This window comes from Pholcus phalangioides, unplaced genomic scaffold (genome assembly GCF_987345545.1).
Source record: "Pholcus phalangioides strain wild (caught in Gottingen) unplaced genomic scaffold, Ppha-v1.0 ptg000009l_1, whole genome shotgun sequence".
NCBI lineage: Eukaryota > Metazoa > Arthropoda > Arachnida > Araneae > Pholcidae > Pholcus > Pholcus phalangioides.
Genome location: NW_028301602.1, coordinates 21,425,282 through 21,439,642, shown reverse-complemented (window position 1 = coordinate 21,439,642; position 14,361 = coordinate 21,425,282). Strand labels below are relative to the sequence as shown.

Sequence of the window (14,361 nt, the reverse complement as noted above, 5' to 3'; positions counted from 1 at the left end):
TCTAACCGTTGAGCTATGATGGCGGCATTGCACAATACTCATCAATGACCTTCATAAAATACGAAAAGTTTGCAAACGGGCAAAAAAAGCCACCAGTGAGAATCGAACTCACGACCCCTGGTTTACAAGACAAGTACTCCAACCACTCAGCTATGATGGCAACATTGCACAGTGGACAAGGACTCATCAATGAACTTCATAAAATACGAAAAGTTTGCAAACGGGCAAAAACAGCCACCAGTATGAATCGAACTCACGACCCCTGGTTTACAAGACCAGTGCTTTAACCGCTGAGCTATGATGCCAAAATTGTTCGGAGGACAAGGACTCATCAATGACCTTCATGAAAAACGAAAACTTTGCAAACGGGCAAAAAAATCCAACAGCGTGAATCGAACTCATGACCACTGGTTAACAAGACAAGTGCTCCAACCACTCAGCTATGATGGCAACGTTGCACAATAAACAAGGACTCATCAATGACCTTCATAAAATACGAAAAGTTTGCAAACGGGCAAAAACAGCCACCAGTGAGAATCGAACTCACGACCCCTGGTTTACAAGACCAGTGCTCTAACCGCTGAGCTATGATGGCGACATTGCCCGGAGGACAAGGACTCATCAATGACCTTCATGAAAGACGAAATATTAGCAAACGGGCAAAAAAGCCACCAGTGAGAATCGAACTCACGACCTCAGGTTTACAGGGCCAGTGCTCTAACCGCTAAGCTATGATGGCGACGTTGCACGAGGACTCATCAATGACCTTCATGAAAAACGAAAAGTTTGCAAACGGGCAAAAACAGCCACCAGTGAGAATCGAACTCACGACCCCTGGTTTACAAGACCAGTGCTCTAACCGCTGAGCTATGATGGCGACATTACACGATACTCACCAATGACCTTCATAAAATACGAAAAGTTTGCAAACGGGCAAAAAAAGCCACCAGTGAGAATCGAACTCACGACACCTGGTTTACAAGACAAGTGCTCCAACCACTCAGCTATGATGGCAACATTGCACAATGGACAAGGACTCATCAATGAACTTCATAAAATACGAAAAGTTTGCAAACGGGCAAAAACAGCCACCAGTATGAATCCAACTCACGACCGCTGGTTTACAAGACCAGTACTCTAACCGTTGAGCTATGATGGCGGCATTGCACAATACTCATCAATGACCTTCATAAAATACGAAAAGTTTGCAAACGGGCAAAAACAGCCACCAGTGAGAATCGAACTCACGACCCCTGGTTTACAAGACCAGTGCTCTAACCGCTGAGCTATGATGGCGACATTGCCCGGAGGACAAGGACTCATCAATGACCTTCATGAAAGACGAAATATTAGCAAACGGGCAAAAAAGCCACCAGTGAGAATCGAACTCACGACCTCAGGTTTACAGGGCCAGTGCTCTAACCGCTAAGCTATGATGGCGACGTTGCACGAGGACTCATCAATGACCTTCATGAAAAACGAAAAGTTTGCAAACGGGCAAAAACAGCCACCAGTGAGAATCGAACTCACGACCCCTGGTTTACAAGACCAGTGCTCTAACCGCTGAGCTATGATGGCGACATTACACGATACTCACCAATGACCTTCATAAAATACGAAAAGTTTGCAAACGGGCAAAAAAAGCCACCAGTGAGAATCGAACTCACGACCCCTGGTTTACAAGACAAGTGCTCCAACCACTCAGCTATGATGGCAACATTGCACAATGGACAAGGACTCATCAATGAACTTCATAAAATACGAAAAGTTTGCAAACTGGCAAAAACAGCCACCAGTGAGAATCGAACTCACGACCCCTGGTTTACAAGACCGGTGCTCTAACCGCTGAGCTATGATGGCAACATTACTCGGAGGACAAGGACTCATCAATGACCTTCATGAAAGACGAAATATTAGCAAACGGGCAAAAAAGCCACCAGTATGAATCGAACTCACGACCGCTGGTTTACAAGACCAGTACTCTAACCGTTGAGCTATGATGGCGGCATTGCATGATACTCATCAATGACCTTCATAAAATACGAAAAGTTTGCAAACGGGCAAAAAAAGCCACCAGTGAGAATCGAACTCACGACCCCTGATTTACAAGACCAGGGCTCGAACCGCTGAGCTATGATGGCGACATTACACGATACTCATCAATGACATTTCATGAAAAACGAAAAATTTGCAAACGGGCATAAAAGCCACCAGTGAGAAACGAACTCACGACCCCTGGTTTACAAGACCAGTGCTATGTCCGCTGAGCTATGATGGCAACATTGCACGATACTCATCAATGACCTTCATGAAACACGAAAAATTAGCGAACAGGCAAAAAAGCCACCACTGAGAATCGAACTCACGACCCCTGGTTTACAAGACCAGTGCTTTAACCGCTGAGCTATGATGCCAACATTGTTCGGAGGACAAGGACTCATCAATGACCTTCATGATAACGAAAACTTTGCAAACGGGCAAAAAAATCCAACAGCGTGAATCGAACTCCTGACCACTGGTTAACAAGACAAGTGCTCCAACCACTCAGCTATGATGGCAACATTGCGCAATAAACAAGGACTCATCAATGACCTTCATAAAATACGAAAAGTTTGCAAACGGGCACAAACAGCCACCAGTGAGAATCGAACTCACGACCCCTGGTTTACAAGACCAGTGCTCTAGCCGCTGAGCTATGATGGCGACATTGCCCGGAGGACAAGGACTCATCAATGACCTTCATGAAAGACGAAATATTAGCAAACGGGCAAAAAAGCCACCAGTGAGAATCGAACTCACGAACCCTGGTTTACAAGACCAGTGCTCTAACCGCTGAGCTATGATGGCGACGTTGCTCGAGAACTCATCAATGACCTTCATGAAAAACGAAAAGTTTGCAAACGGGCAAAAAAATTCAACAGTGAGAACTGAGCTCACGACCTCAGGTTTACAGGGCCAGTGCTCTAACCGCTAAGCTATGATGGCGACATTACACGATACTCACCAATGACCTTCATAAAATACGAAAAGTTTGCAAACGGGCAAAAAAAGCCACCAGTGAGAATCGAACTCACGACCCCTGGTTTACAAGACAAGTGCTCCAACCACTCAGCTATGATGGCAACATTGCACAGTGGACAAGGACTCATCAATGAACTTCATAAAATACGAAAAGTTTGCAAACGGGCAAAAACAGCCACCAGTATGAATCGAACTCACGACCGCTGGTTTACAAGACCAGTACTCTAACCGTTGAGCTATGATGGCGGCATTGCACAATACTCATCAATGACCTTCATAAAATACGAAAAGTTTGCAAACGGGCAAAAAAAGCCACCAGTGAGAATCGAACTCACGACCCCTGGTTTACAAGACAAGTACTCCAACCACTCAGCTATGATGGCAACATTGCACAGTGGACAAGGACTCATCAATGAACTTCATAAAATACGAAAAGTTTGCAAACGGGCAAAAACAGCCACCAGTATGAATCGAACTCACGACCCCTGGTTTACAAGACCAGTGCTTTAACCGCTGAGCTATGATGCCAACATTGTTCGGAGGACAAGGACTCATCAATGACCTTCATGAAAAACGAAAACTTTGCAAACGGGCAAAAAAATCCAACAGCGTGAATCGAACTCATGACCACTGGTTAACAAGACAAGTGCTCCAACCACTCAGCTATGATGGCAACGTTGCACAATAAACAAGGACTCATCAATGACCTTCATAAAATACGAAAAGTTTGCAAACGGGCAAAAACAGCCACCAGTGAGAATCGAACTCACGACCCCTGGTTTACAAGACCAGTGCTCTAACCGCTGAGCTATGATGGCGACATTGCCCGGAGGACAAGGACTCATCAATGACCTTCATGAAAGACGAAATATTAGCAAACGGGCAAAAAAGCCACCAGTGAGAATCGAACTCACGACCTCAGGTTTACAGGGCCAGTGCTCTAACCGCTAAGCTATGATGGCGACGTTGCACGAGGACTCATCAATGACCTTCATGAAAAACGAAAAGTTTGCAAACGGGCAAAAACAGCCACCAGTGAGAATCGAACTCACGACCCCTGGTTTACAAGACCAGTGCTCTAACCGCTGAGCTATGATGGCGACATTACACGATACTCACCAATGACCTTCATAAAATACGAAAAGTTTGCAAACGGGCAAAAAAAGCCACCAGTGAGAATCGAACTCACGACACCTGGTTTACAAGACAAGTGCTCCAACCACTCAGCTATGATGGCAACATTGCACAATGGACAAGGACTCATCAATGAACTTCATAAAATACGAAAAGTTTGCAAACGGGCAAAAACAGCCACCAGTATGAATCCAACTCACGACCGCTGGTTTACAAGACCAGTACTCTAACCGTTGAGCTATGATGGCGGCATTGCACAATACTCATCAATGACCTTCATAAAATACGAAAAGTTTGCAAACGGGCAAAAACAGCCACCAGTGAGAATCGAACTCACGACCCCTGGTTTACAAGACCAGTGCTCTAACCGCTGAGCTATGATGGCGACATTGCCCGGAGGACAAGGACTCATCAATGACCTTCATGAAAGACGAAATATTAGCAAACGGGCAAAAAAGCCACCAGTGAGAATCGAACTCACGACCTCAGGTTTACAGGGCCAGTGCTCTAACCGCTAAGCTATGATGGCGACGTTGCACGAGGACTCATCAATGACCTTCATGAAAAACGAAAAGTTTGCAAACGGGCAAAAACAGCCACCAGTGAGAATCGAACTCACGACCCCTGGTTTACAAGACCAGTGCTCTAACCGCTGAGCTATGATGGCGACATTACACGATACTCACCAATGACCTTCATAAAATACGAAAAGTTTGCAAACGGGCAAAAAAAGCCACCAGTGAGAATCGAACTCACGACCCCTGGTTTACAAGACAAGTGCTCCAACCACTCAGCTATGATGGCAACATTGCACAATGGACAAGGACTCATCAATGAACTTCATAAAATACGAAAAGTTTGCAAACTGGCAAAAACAGCCACCAGTGAGAATCGAACTCACGACCCCTGGTTTACAAGACCGGTGCTCTAACCGCTGAGCTATGATGGCAACATTACCCGGAGGACAAGGACTCATCAATGACCTTCATGAAAGACGAAATATTAGCAAACGGGCAAAAAAGCCACCAGTATGAATCGAACTCACGACCGCTGGTTTACAAGACCAGTACTCTAACCGTTGAGCTATGATGGCGGCATTGCATGATACTCATCAATGACCTTCATAAAATACGAAAAGTTTGCAAACGGGCAAAAAAAGCCACCAGTGAGAATCGAACTCACGACCCCTGATTTACAAGACCAGGGCTCGAACCGCTGAGCTATGATGGCGACATTACACGATACTCATCAATGACATTTCATGAAAAACGAAAAATTTGCAAACGGGCATAAAAGCCACCAGTGAGAAACGAACTCACGACCCCTGGTTTACAAGACCAGTGCTATGTCCGCTGAGCTATGATGGCAACATTGCACGATACTCATCAATGACCTTCATGAAACACGAAAAATTAGCGAACACGCAAAAAAGCCACCACTGAGAATCGAACTCACGACCCCTGGTTTACAAGACCAGTGCTTTAACCGCTGAGCTATGATGCCAACATTGTTCGGAGGACAAGGACTCATCAATGACCTTCATGAAAAACGAAAACTTTGCAAACGGGCAAAAAAATCCAACAGCGTGAATCGAACTCATGACCACTGGTTAACAAGACAAGTGCTCCAACCACTCAGCTATGATGGCAACATTGCGCAATAAACAAGGACTCATCAATGACCTTCATAAAATACGAAAAGTTTGCAAACGGGCACAAACAGCCACCAGTGAGAATCGAACTCACGACCCCTGGTTTACAAGACCAGTGCTCTAGCCGCTGAGCTATGATGGCGACATTGCCCGGAGGACAAGGACTCATCAATGACCTTCATGAAAGACGAAATATTAGCAAACGGGCAAAAAAGCCACCAGTGAGAATCGAACTCACGAACCCTGGTTTACAAGACCAGTGCTCTAACCGCTGAGCTATGATGGCGACGTTGCTCGAGAACTCATCAATGACCTTCATGAAAAACGAAAAGTTTGCAAACGGGCAAAAAAATTCAACAGTGAGAACTGAGCTCACGACCTCAGGTTTAAAGGGCCAGTGCTCTAACCGCTAAGCTATGATGGCGACATTACACGATACTCACCAATGACCTTCATAAAATACGAAAAGTTTGCAAACGGGCAGAAAAAGCCACCAGTGAGAATCGAACTCACGACCCCTGGTTTACAAGACAAGTGCTCCAACCACTCAGCTATGATGGCAACATTGCACAGTGGACAAGGACTCATCAATGAACTTCATAAAATACGAAAAGTTTGCAAACGGGCAAAAACAGCCACCAGTATGAATCGAACTCACGACCGCTGGTTTACAAGACCAGTACTCTAACCGTTGAGCTATGATGGCGGCATTGCACAATACTCATCAATGACCTTCATAAAATACGAAAAGTTTGCAAACGGGCAAAAAAAGCCACCAGTGAGAATCGAACTCACGACCCCTGGTTTACAAGACAAGTACTCCAACCACTCAGCTATGATGGCAACATTGCACAGTGGACAAGGACTCATCAATGAACTTCATAAAATACGAAAAGTTTGCAAACGGGCAAAAACAGCCACCAGTATGAATCGAACTCACGACCCCTGGTTTACAAGACCAGTGCTTTAACCGCTGAGCTATGATGCCAACATTGTTCGGAGGACAAGGACTCATCAATGACCTTCATGAAAAACGAAAACTTTGCAAACGGGCAAAAAAATCCAACAGCGTGAATCGAACTCATGACCACTGGTTAACAAGACAAGTGCTCCAACCACTCAGCTATGATGGCAACGTTGCACAATAAACAAGGACTCATCAATGACCTTCATAAAATACGAAAAGTTTGCAAACGGGCAAAAACAGCCACCAGTGAGAATCGAACTCACGACCCCTGGTTTACAAGACCAGTGCTCTAACCGCTGAGCTATGATGGCGACATTGCCCGGAGGACAAGGACTCATCAATGACCTTCATGAAAGACGAAATATTAGCAAACGGGCAAAAAAGCCACCAGTGAGAATCGAACTCACGACCTCAGGTTTACAGGGCCAGTGCTCTAACCGCTAAGCTATGATGGCGACGTTGCACGAGGACTCATCAATGACCTTCATGAAAAACGAAAAGTTTGCAAACGGGCAAAAACAGCCACCAGTGAGAATCGAACTCACGACCCCTGGTTTACAAGACCAGTGCTCTAACCGCTGAGCTATGATGGCGACATTACACGATACTCACCAATGACCTTCATAAAATACGAAAAGTTTGCAAACGGGCAAAAAAAGCCACCAGTGAGAATCGAACTCACGACACCTGGTTTACAAGACAAGTGCTCCAACCACTCAGCTATGATGGCAACATTGCACAATGGACAAGGACTCATCAATGAACTTCATAAAATACGAAAAGTTTGCAAACGGGCAAAAACAGCCACCAGTATGAATCCAACTCACGACCGCTGGTTTACAAGACCAGTACTCTAACCGTTGAGCTATGATGGCGGCATTGCACAATACTCATCAATGACCTTCATAAAATACGAAAAGTTTGCAAACGGGCAAAAACAGCCACCAGTGAGAATCGAACTCACGACCCCTGGTTTACAAGACCAGTGCTCTAACCGCTGAGCTATGATGGCGACATTGCCCGGAGGACAAGGACTCATCAATGACCTTCATGAAAGACGAAATATTAGCAAACGGGCAAAAAAGCCACCAGTGAGAATCGAACTCACGACCTCAGGTTTACAGGGCCAGTGCTCTAACCGCTAAGCTATGATGGCGACGTTGCACGAGGACTCATCAATGACCTTCATGAAAAACGAAAAGTTTGCAAACGGGCAAAAACAGCCACCAGTGAGAATCGAACTCACGACCCCTGGTTTACAAGACCAGTGCTCTAACCGCTGAGCTATGATGGCGACATTACACGATACTCACCAATGACCTTCATAAAATACGAAAAGTTTGCAAACGGGCAAAAAAAGCCACCAGTGAGAATCGAACTCACGACCCCTGGTTTACAAGACAAGTGCTCCAACCACTCAGCTATGATGGCAACATTGCACAATGGACAAGGACTCATCAATGAACTTCATAAAATACGAAAAGTTTGCAAACTGGCAAAAACAGCCACCAGTGAGAATCGAACTCACGACCCCTGGTTTACAAGACCGGTGCTCTAACCGCTGAGCTATGATGGCAACATTACCCGGAGGACAAGGACTCATCAATGACCTTCATGAAAGACGAAATATTAGCAAACGGGCAAAAAAGCCACCAGTATGAATCGAACTCACGACCGCTGGTTTACAAGACCAGTACTCTAACCGTTGAGCTATGATGGCGGCATTGCATGATACTCATCAATGACCTTCATAAAATACGAAAAGTTTGCAAACGGGCAAAAAAAGCCACCAGTGAGAATCGAACTCACGACCCCTGATTTACAAGACCAGGGCTCGAACCGCTGAGCTATGATGGCGACATTACACGATACTCATCAATGACATTTCATGAAAAACGAAAAATTTGCAAACGGGCATAAAAGCCACCAGTGAGAAACGAACTCACGACCCCTGGTTTACAAGACCAGTGCTATGTCCGCTGAGCTATGATGGCAACATTGCACGATACTCATCAATGACCTTCATGAAACACGAAAAATTAGCGAACACGCAAAAAAGCCACCACTGAGAATCGAACTCACGACCCCTGGTTTACAAGACCAGTGCTTTAACCGCTGAGCTATGATGCCAACATTGTTCGGAGGACAAGGACTCATCAATGACCTTCATGAAAAACGAAAACTTTGCAAACGGGCAAAAAAATCCAACAGCGTGAATCGAACTCATGACCACTGGTTAACAAGACAAGTGCTCCAACCACTCAGCTATGATGGCAACATTGCGCAATAAACAAGGACTCATCAATGACCTTCATAAAATACGAAAAGTTTGCAAACGGGCACAAACAGCCACCAGTGAGAATCGAACTCACGACCCCTGGTTTACAAGACCAGTGCTCTAGCCGCTGAGCTATGATGGCGACATTGCCCGGAGGACAAGGACTCATCAATGACCTTCATGAAAGACGAAATATTAGCAAACGGGCAAAAAAGCCACCAGTGAGAATCGAACTCACGAACCCTGGTTTACAAGACCAGTGCTCTAACCGCTGAGCTATGATGGCGACGATTCTCGAGAACTCATCAATGACCTTCATGAAAAACGAAAAGTTTGCAAACGGGCAAAAAAATTCAACAGTGAGAACTGAGCTCACGACCTCAGGTTTAAAGGGCCAGTGCTCTAACCGCTAAGCTATGATGGCGACATTACACGATACTCACCAATGACCTTCATAAAATACGAAAAGTTTGCAAACGGGCAGAAAAAGCCACCAGTGAGAATCGAACTCACGACCCCTGGTTTACAAGACAAGTGCTCCAACCACTCAGCTATGATGGCAACATTGCACAGTGGACAAGGACTCATCAATGAACTTCATAAAATACGAAAAGTTTGCAAACGGGCAAAAACAGCCACCAGTATGAATCGAACTCACGACCGCTGGTTTACAAGACCAGTACTCTAACCGTTGAGCTATGATGGCGGCATTGCACAATACTCATCAATGACCTTCATAAAATACGAAAAGTTTGCAAACGGGCAAAAAAAGCCACCAGTGAGAATCGAACTCACGACCCCTGGTTTACAAGACAAGTACTCCAACCACTCAGCTATGATGGCAACATTGCACAGTGGACAAGGACTCATCAATGAACTTCATAAAATACGAAAAGTTTGCAAACGGGCAAAAACAGCCACCAGTATGAATCGAACTCACGACCCCTGGTTTACAAGACCAGTGCTTTAACCGCTGAGCTATGATGCCAACATTGTTCGGAGGACAAGGACTCATCAATGACCTTCATGAAAAACGAAAACTTTGCAAACGGGCAAAAAAATCCAACAGCGTGAATCGAACTCATGACCACTGGTTAACAAGACAAGTGCTCCAACCACTCAGCTATGATGGCAACGTTGCACAATAAACAAGGACTCATCAATGACCTTCATAAAATACGAAAAGTTTGCAAACGGGCAAAAACAGCCACCAGTGAGAATCGAACTCACGACCCCTGGTTTACAAGACCAGTGCTCTAACCGCTGAGCTATGATGGCGACATTGCCCGGAGGACAAGGACTCATCAATGACCTTCATGAAAGACGAAATATTAGCAAACGGGCAAAAAAGCCACCAGTGAGAATCGAACTCACGACCTCAGGTTTACAGGGCCAGTGCTCTAACCGCTAAGCTATGATGGCGACGTTGCACGAGGACTCATCAATGACCTTCATGAAAAACGAAAAGTTTGCAAACGGGCAAAAACAGCCACCAGTGAGAATCGAACTCACGACCCCTGGTTTACAAGACCAGTGCTCTAACCGCTGAGCTATGATGGCGACATTACACGATACTCACCAATGACCTTCATAAAATACGAAAAGTTTGCAAACGGGCAAAAAAAGCCACCAGTGAGAATCGAACTCACGACCCCTGGTTTACAAGACAAGTGCTCCAACCACTCAGCTATGATGGCAACATTGCACAATGGACAAGGACTCATCAATGAACTTCATAAAATACGAAAAGTTTGCAAACTGGCAAAAACAGCCACCAGTGAGAATCGAACTCACGACCCCTGGTATACAAGACCGGTGCTCTAACCGCTGAGCTATGATGGCAACATTACTCGGAGGACAAGGACTCATCAATGACCTTCATGAAAGACGAAATATTAGCAAACGGGCAAAAAAGCCACCAGTATGAATCGAACTCACGACCGCTGGTTTACAAGACCAGTACTCTAACCGTTGAGCTATGATGGCGGCATTGCATGATACTCATCAATGACCTTCATAAAATACGAAAAGTTTGCAAACGGGCAAAAAAAGCCACCAGTGAGAATCGAACTCACGACCCCTGATTTACAAGACCAGGGCTCGAACCGCTGAGCTATGATGGCGACATTACACGATACTCATCAATGACATTTCATGAAAAACGAAAAATTTGCAAACTGGCATAAAAGCCACCAGTGAGAAACGAACTCACGACCCCTGGTTTACAAGACCAGTGCTATGTCCGCTGAGCTATGATGGCAACATTGCACGATACTCATCAATGACCTTCATGAAACACGAAAAATTAGCGAACAGGCAAAAAAGCCACCACTGATAATCGAACTCACGACCCCTGGTTTACAAGACCAGTGCTTTAACCGCTGAGCTATGATGCCAACATTGTTCGGAGGACAAGGACTCATCAATGACCTTCATGAAAAACGAAAACTTTGCAAACGGGCAAAAAAATCCAACAGCGTGAATCGAACTCCTGACCACTGGTTAACAAGACAAGTGCTCCAACCACTCAGCTATGATGGCAACATTGCGCAATAAACAAGGACTCATCAATGACCTTCATAAAATACGAAAAGTTTGCAAACGGGCACAAACAGCCACCAGTGAGAATCGAACTCACGACCCCTGGTTTACAAGACCAGTGCTCTAGCCGCTGAGCTATGATGGCGACATTGCCCGGAGGACAAGGACTCATCAATGACCTTCATGAAAGACGAAATATTAGCAAACGGGCAAAAAAGCCACCAGTGAGAATCGAACTCACGAACCCTGGTTTACAAGACCAGTGCTCTAACCGCTGAGCTATGATGGCGACGTTGCTCGAGAACTCATCAATGACCTTCATGAAAAACGAAAAGTTTGCAAACGGGCAAAAAAATTCAACAGTGAGAACTGAGCTCACGACCTCAGGTTTACAGGGCCAGTGCTCTAACCGCTAAGCTATGATGGCGACATTACACGATACTCACCAATGACCTTCATAAAATACGAAAAGTTTGCAAACGGGCAAAAAAAGCCACCAGTGAGAATCGAACTCACGACCCCTGGTTTACAAGACAAGTGCTCCAACCACTCAGCTATGATGGCAACATTGCACAGTGGACAAGGACTCATCAATGAACTTCATAAAATACGAAAAGTTTGCAAACGGGCAAAAACAGCCACCAGTATGAATCGAACTCACGACCGCTGGTTTACAAGACCAGTACTCTAACCGTTGAGCTATGATGGCGGCATTGCACAATACTCATCAATGACCTTCATAAAATACGAAAAGTTTGCAAACGGGCAAAAAAAGCCACCAGTGAGAATCGAACTCACGACCCCTGGTTTACAAGACAAGTACTCCAACCACTCAGCTATGATGGCAACATTGCACAGTGGACAAGGACTCATCAATGAACTTCATAAAATACGAAAAGTTTGCAAACGGGCAAAAACAGCCACCAGTATGAATCGAACTCACGACCCCTGGTTTACAAGACCAGTGCTTTAACCGCTGAGCTATGATGCCAACATTGTTCGGAGGACAAGGACTCATCAATGACCTTCATGAAAAACGAAAACTTTGCAAACGGGCAAAAAAATCCAACAGCGTGAATCGAACTCATGCCCACTGGTTAACAAGACAAGTGCTCCAACCACTCAGCTATGATGGCAACGTTGCACAATAAACAAGGACTCATCAATGACCTTCATAAAATACGAAAAGTTTGCAAACGGGCAAAAACAGCCACCAGTGAGAATCGAACTCACGACCCCTGGTTTACAAGACCAGTGCTCTAACCGCTGAGCTATGATGGCGACATTGCCCGGAGGACAAGGACTCATCAATGACCTTCATGAAAGACGAAATATTAGCAAACGGGCAAAAAAGCCACCAGTGAGAATCGAACTCACGACCTCAGGTTTACAGGGCCAGTGCTCTAACCGCTAAGCTATGATGGCGACGTTGCACGAGGACTCATCAATGACCTTCATGAAAAACGAAAAGTTTGCAAACGGGCAAAAACAGCCACCAGTGAGAATCGAACTCACGACCCCTGGTTTACAAGACCAGTGCTCTAACCGCTGAGCTATGATGGCGACATTACACGATACTCACCAATGACCTTCATAAAATACGAAAAGTTTGCAAACGGGCAAAAAAAGCCACCAGTGAGAATCGAACTCACGACACCTGGTTTACAAGACAAGTGCTCCAACCACTCAGCTATGATGGCAACATTGCACAATGGACAAGGACTCATCAATGAACTTCATAAAATACGAAAAGTTTGCAAACTGGCAAAAACAGCCACCAGTATGAATCCAACTCACGACCGCTGGTTTACAAGACCAGTACTCTAACCGTTGAGCTATGATGGCGGCATTGCACAATACTCATCAATGACCTTCATAAAATACGAACAGTTTGCAAACGGGCAAAAAAAGCCACCAGTGAGAATCGAACTCACGACCCCTGGTTTACAAGACAAGTGCTCCAACCACTCAGCTATGATGGCAACATTGCACTGTGGACAAGGACTCATCAATGAACTTCATAAAATACGAAAAGTTTGCAAACGGGCAAAAACAGCCACCAGTATGAATCGAACTCACGACCCCTGGTTCACAAGAGCAGTGCTTTAACCGCTGAGCTATGATGTGTACATTGTTCGGAGGACAAGGACTCATCAATGACCTTCATGAAAAACGAAAACTTTGCAAACGGGCAAAAAAATCCAACAGCGTGAATCGAACTCATGACCACTGGTTAACAAGACAAGTGCTCCAACCACTCAGCTATGATGGCAACATTGCACAATAAACAAGGACTCATCAATGACCTTCATAAAATACGAATAGTTTGCAAACGGGCAAAAACAGCCACCAGTGAGAATCGAACTCACGACCCCTGGTTCACAAGACCAGTGCTCTAACCGCTGAGCTATGATGGCGACATTGCCCGGAGGACAAGGACTCATCAATGACCTTCATGAAAGACGAAATATTAGCAAACGGGCAAAAAAGCCACCAGTGAGAATCGAACTCACGACCCCTGGTTTACAAGACCAGTGCTCTAACCGCTGAGCTATGATGGCGACGTTGCACGAGGACTCATCACTAACCTTCATAAAATACGAAAAGTTTGCAAACGGGCAAAAAAAGCAGCAGTGAGAATCGAACTCACGACCCCTGGTTTACAAGACCAGTGCTCTAACCGCTGAGCTATGATGACGACGTTGCACGAGGACTCATCAATGACCTTCATGAAAAAAGAAAAGTTTGCAAACGGGCAAAAAATTCCAA

The 14,361-nt window shown here is 45.3% G+C and overlaps 42 non-coding genes across 42 annotated transcripts; all 42 read right to left on the bottom strand.

The window, feature by feature from the left end:
* Positions 1-522: 522 nt before the first annotated feature.
* On the bottom strand, positions 523-595 carry TRNAT-UGU (transfer RNA threonine (anticodon UGU)). Its single transcript has one exon. It is a non-coding gene; the product is annotated as a tRNA-Thr (tRNA).
* Positions 596-666: 71 nt separating this feature from the next.
* On the bottom strand, positions 667-739 carry TRNAT-UGU (transfer RNA threonine (anticodon UGU)). The gene has a single exon. It is a non-coding gene; the product is annotated as a tRNA-Thr (tRNA).
* Positions 740-804: 65 nt separating this feature from the next.
* TRNAT-UGU (transfer RNA threonine (anticodon UGU)) lies at positions 805-877 on the bottom strand. The gene has a single exon. It is a non-coding gene; the product is annotated as a tRNA-Thr (tRNA).
* Positions 878-1,223: 346 nt separating this feature from the next.
* Positions 1,224-1,296, bottom strand: TRNAT-UGU (transfer RNA threonine (anticodon UGU)). The gene has a single exon. It is a non-coding gene; the product is annotated as a tRNA-Thr (tRNA).
* A 71-nt stretch (positions 1,297-1,367) lies between these two features.
* TRNAT-UGU (transfer RNA threonine (anticodon UGU)) lies at positions 1,368-1,440 on the bottom strand. The gene has a single exon. It is a non-coding gene; the product is annotated as a tRNA-Thr (tRNA).
* A 65-nt stretch (positions 1,441-1,505) lies between these two features.
* Positions 1,506-1,578, bottom strand: TRNAT-UGU (transfer RNA threonine (anticodon UGU)). The gene has a single exon. It is a non-coding gene; the product is annotated as a tRNA-Thr (tRNA).
* A 209-nt stretch (positions 1,579-1,787) lies between these two features.
* Positions 1,788-1,860, bottom strand: TRNAT-UGU (transfer RNA threonine (anticodon UGU)). The gene has a single exon. It is a non-coding gene; the product is annotated as a tRNA-Thr (tRNA).
* A 208-nt stretch (positions 1,861-2,068) lies between these two features.
* Positions 2,069-2,141, bottom strand: TRNAT-UGU (transfer RNA threonine (anticodon UGU)). Its single transcript has one exon. It is a non-coding gene; the product is annotated as a tRNA-Thr (tRNA).
* A 489-nt stretch (positions 2,142-2,630) lies between these two features.
* On the bottom strand, positions 2,631-2,703 carry TRNAT-UGU (transfer RNA threonine (anticodon UGU)). Its single transcript has one exon. It is a non-coding gene; the product is annotated as a tRNA-Thr (tRNA).
* Positions 2,704-2,774: 71 nt separating this feature from the next.
* Positions 2,775-2,847, bottom strand: TRNAT-UGU (transfer RNA threonine (anticodon UGU)). Its single transcript has one exon. It is a non-coding gene; the product is annotated as a tRNA-Thr (tRNA).
* Positions 2,848-3,766: 919 nt separating this feature from the next.
* TRNAT-UGU (transfer RNA threonine (anticodon UGU)) lies at positions 3,767-3,839 on the bottom strand. Its single transcript has one exon. It is a non-coding gene; the product is annotated as a tRNA-Thr (tRNA).
* Positions 3,840-3,910: 71 nt separating this feature from the next.
* Positions 3,911-3,983, bottom strand: TRNAT-UGU (transfer RNA threonine (anticodon UGU)). Its single transcript has one exon. It is a non-coding gene; the product is annotated as a tRNA-Thr (tRNA).
* Positions 3,984-4,048: 65 nt separating this feature from the next.
* On the bottom strand, positions 4,049-4,121 carry TRNAT-UGU (transfer RNA threonine (anticodon UGU)). The gene has a single exon. It is a non-coding gene; the product is annotated as a tRNA-Thr (tRNA).
* A 346-nt stretch (positions 4,122-4,467) lies between these two features.
* TRNAT-UGU (transfer RNA threonine (anticodon UGU)) lies at positions 4,468-4,540 on the bottom strand. Its single transcript has one exon. It is a non-coding gene; the product is annotated as a tRNA-Thr (tRNA).
* Positions 4,541-4,611: 71 nt separating this feature from the next.
* Positions 4,612-4,684, bottom strand: TRNAT-UGU (transfer RNA threonine (anticodon UGU)). The gene has a single exon. It is a non-coding gene; the product is annotated as a tRNA-Thr (tRNA).
* Positions 4,685-4,749: 65 nt separating this feature from the next.
* On the bottom strand, positions 4,750-4,822 carry TRNAT-UGU (transfer RNA threonine (anticodon UGU)). The gene has a single exon. It is a non-coding gene; the product is annotated as a tRNA-Thr (tRNA).
* Positions 4,823-5,031: 209 nt separating this feature from the next.
* Positions 5,032-5,104, bottom strand: TRNAT-UGU (transfer RNA threonine (anticodon UGU)). Its single transcript has one exon. It is a non-coding gene; the product is annotated as a tRNA-Thr (tRNA).
* Positions 5,105-5,312: 208 nt separating this feature from the next.
* TRNAT-UGU (transfer RNA threonine (anticodon UGU)) lies at positions 5,313-5,385 on the bottom strand. The gene has a single exon. It is a non-coding gene; the product is annotated as a tRNA-Thr (tRNA).
* Positions 5,386-5,875: 490 nt separating this feature from the next.
* TRNAT-UGU (transfer RNA threonine (anticodon UGU)) lies at positions 5,876-5,948 on the bottom strand. The gene has a single exon. It is a non-coding gene; the product is annotated as a tRNA-Thr (tRNA).
* Positions 5,949-6,019: 71 nt separating this feature from the next.
* TRNAT-UGU (transfer RNA threonine (anticodon UGU)) lies at positions 6,020-6,092 on the bottom strand. The gene has a single exon. It is a non-coding gene; the product is annotated as a tRNA-Thr (tRNA).
* A 919-nt stretch (positions 6,093-7,011) lies between these two features.
* TRNAT-UGU (transfer RNA threonine (anticodon UGU)) lies at positions 7,012-7,084 on the bottom strand. Its single transcript has one exon. It is a non-coding gene; the product is annotated as a tRNA-Thr (tRNA).
* Positions 7,085-7,155: 71 nt separating this feature from the next.
* TRNAT-UGU (transfer RNA threonine (anticodon UGU)) lies at positions 7,156-7,228 on the bottom strand. Its single transcript has one exon. It is a non-coding gene; the product is annotated as a tRNA-Thr (tRNA).
* A 65-nt stretch (positions 7,229-7,293) lies between these two features.
* Positions 7,294-7,366, bottom strand: TRNAT-UGU (transfer RNA threonine (anticodon UGU)). Its single transcript has one exon. It is a non-coding gene; the product is annotated as a tRNA-Thr (tRNA).
* A 346-nt stretch (positions 7,367-7,712) lies between these two features.
* On the bottom strand, positions 7,713-7,785 carry TRNAT-UGU (transfer RNA threonine (anticodon UGU)). Its single transcript has one exon. It is a non-coding gene; the product is annotated as a tRNA-Thr (tRNA).
* A 71-nt stretch (positions 7,786-7,856) lies between these two features.
* TRNAT-UGU (transfer RNA threonine (anticodon UGU)) lies at positions 7,857-7,929 on the bottom strand. Its single transcript has one exon. It is a non-coding gene; the product is annotated as a tRNA-Thr (tRNA).
* Positions 7,930-7,994: 65 nt separating this feature from the next.
* Positions 7,995-8,067, bottom strand: TRNAT-UGU (transfer RNA threonine (anticodon UGU)). The gene has a single exon. It is a non-coding gene; the product is annotated as a tRNA-Thr (tRNA).
* Positions 8,068-8,276: 209 nt separating this feature from the next.
* Positions 8,277-8,349, bottom strand: TRNAT-UGU (transfer RNA threonine (anticodon UGU)). Its single transcript has one exon. It is a non-coding gene; the product is annotated as a tRNA-Thr (tRNA).
* Positions 8,350-8,557: 208 nt separating this feature from the next.
* TRNAT-UGU (transfer RNA threonine (anticodon UGU)) lies at positions 8,558-8,630 on the bottom strand. Its single transcript has one exon. It is a non-coding gene; the product is annotated as a tRNA-Thr (tRNA).
* A 490-nt stretch (positions 8,631-9,120) lies between these two features.
* Positions 9,121-9,193, bottom strand: TRNAT-UGU (transfer RNA threonine (anticodon UGU)). Its single transcript has one exon. It is a non-coding gene; the product is annotated as a tRNA-Thr (tRNA).
* A 71-nt stretch (positions 9,194-9,264) lies between these two features.
* TRNAT-UGU (transfer RNA threonine (anticodon UGU)) lies at positions 9,265-9,337 on the bottom strand. The gene has a single exon. It is a non-coding gene; the product is annotated as a tRNA-Thr (tRNA).
* A 919-nt stretch (positions 9,338-10,256) lies between these two features.
* Positions 10,257-10,329, bottom strand: TRNAT-UGU (transfer RNA threonine (anticodon UGU)). The gene has a single exon. It is a non-coding gene; the product is annotated as a tRNA-Thr (tRNA).
* Positions 10,330-10,400: 71 nt separating this feature from the next.
* Positions 10,401-10,473, bottom strand: TRNAT-UGU (transfer RNA threonine (anticodon UGU)). Its single transcript has one exon. It is a non-coding gene; the product is annotated as a tRNA-Thr (tRNA).
* Positions 10,474-10,538: 65 nt separating this feature from the next.
* Positions 10,539-10,611, bottom strand: TRNAT-UGU (transfer RNA threonine (anticodon UGU)). Its single transcript has one exon. It is a non-coding gene; the product is annotated as a tRNA-Thr (tRNA).
* Positions 10,612-10,820: 209 nt separating this feature from the next.
* Positions 10,821-10,893, bottom strand: TRNAT-UGU (transfer RNA threonine (anticodon UGU)). Its single transcript has one exon. It is a non-coding gene; the product is annotated as a tRNA-Thr (tRNA).
* A 208-nt stretch (positions 10,894-11,101) lies between these two features.
* TRNAT-UGU (transfer RNA threonine (anticodon UGU)) lies at positions 11,102-11,174 on the bottom strand. The gene has a single exon. It is a non-coding gene; the product is annotated as a tRNA-Thr (tRNA).
* A 490-nt stretch (positions 11,175-11,664) lies between these two features.
* On the bottom strand, positions 11,665-11,737 carry TRNAT-UGU (transfer RNA threonine (anticodon UGU)). The gene has a single exon. It is a non-coding gene; the product is annotated as a tRNA-Thr (tRNA).
* Positions 11,738-11,808: 71 nt separating this feature from the next.
* Positions 11,809-11,881, bottom strand: TRNAT-UGU (transfer RNA threonine (anticodon UGU)). The gene has a single exon. It is a non-coding gene; the product is annotated as a tRNA-Thr (tRNA).
* A 919-nt stretch (positions 11,882-12,800) lies between these two features.
* TRNAT-UGU (transfer RNA threonine (anticodon UGU)) lies at positions 12,801-12,873 on the bottom strand. Its single transcript has one exon. It is a non-coding gene; the product is annotated as a tRNA-Thr (tRNA).
* A 71-nt stretch (positions 12,874-12,944) lies between these two features.
* On the bottom strand, positions 12,945-13,017 carry TRNAT-UGU (transfer RNA threonine (anticodon UGU)). Its single transcript has one exon. It is a non-coding gene; the product is annotated as a tRNA-Thr (tRNA).
* Positions 13,018-13,082: 65 nt separating this feature from the next.
* On the bottom strand, positions 13,083-13,155 carry TRNAT-UGU (transfer RNA threonine (anticodon UGU)). The gene has a single exon. It is a non-coding gene; the product is annotated as a tRNA-Thr (tRNA).
* Positions 13,156-13,936: 781 nt separating this feature from the next.
* On the bottom strand, positions 13,937-14,009 carry TRNAT-UGU (transfer RNA threonine (anticodon UGU)). Its single transcript has one exon. It is a non-coding gene; the product is annotated as a tRNA-Thr (tRNA).
* A 71-nt stretch (positions 14,010-14,080) lies between these two features.
* On the bottom strand, positions 14,081-14,153 carry TRNAT-UGU (transfer RNA threonine (anticodon UGU)). The gene has a single exon. It is a non-coding gene; the product is annotated as a tRNA-Thr (tRNA).
* Between the last annotated feature and the right edge of the window lie 208 nt (positions 14,154-14,361).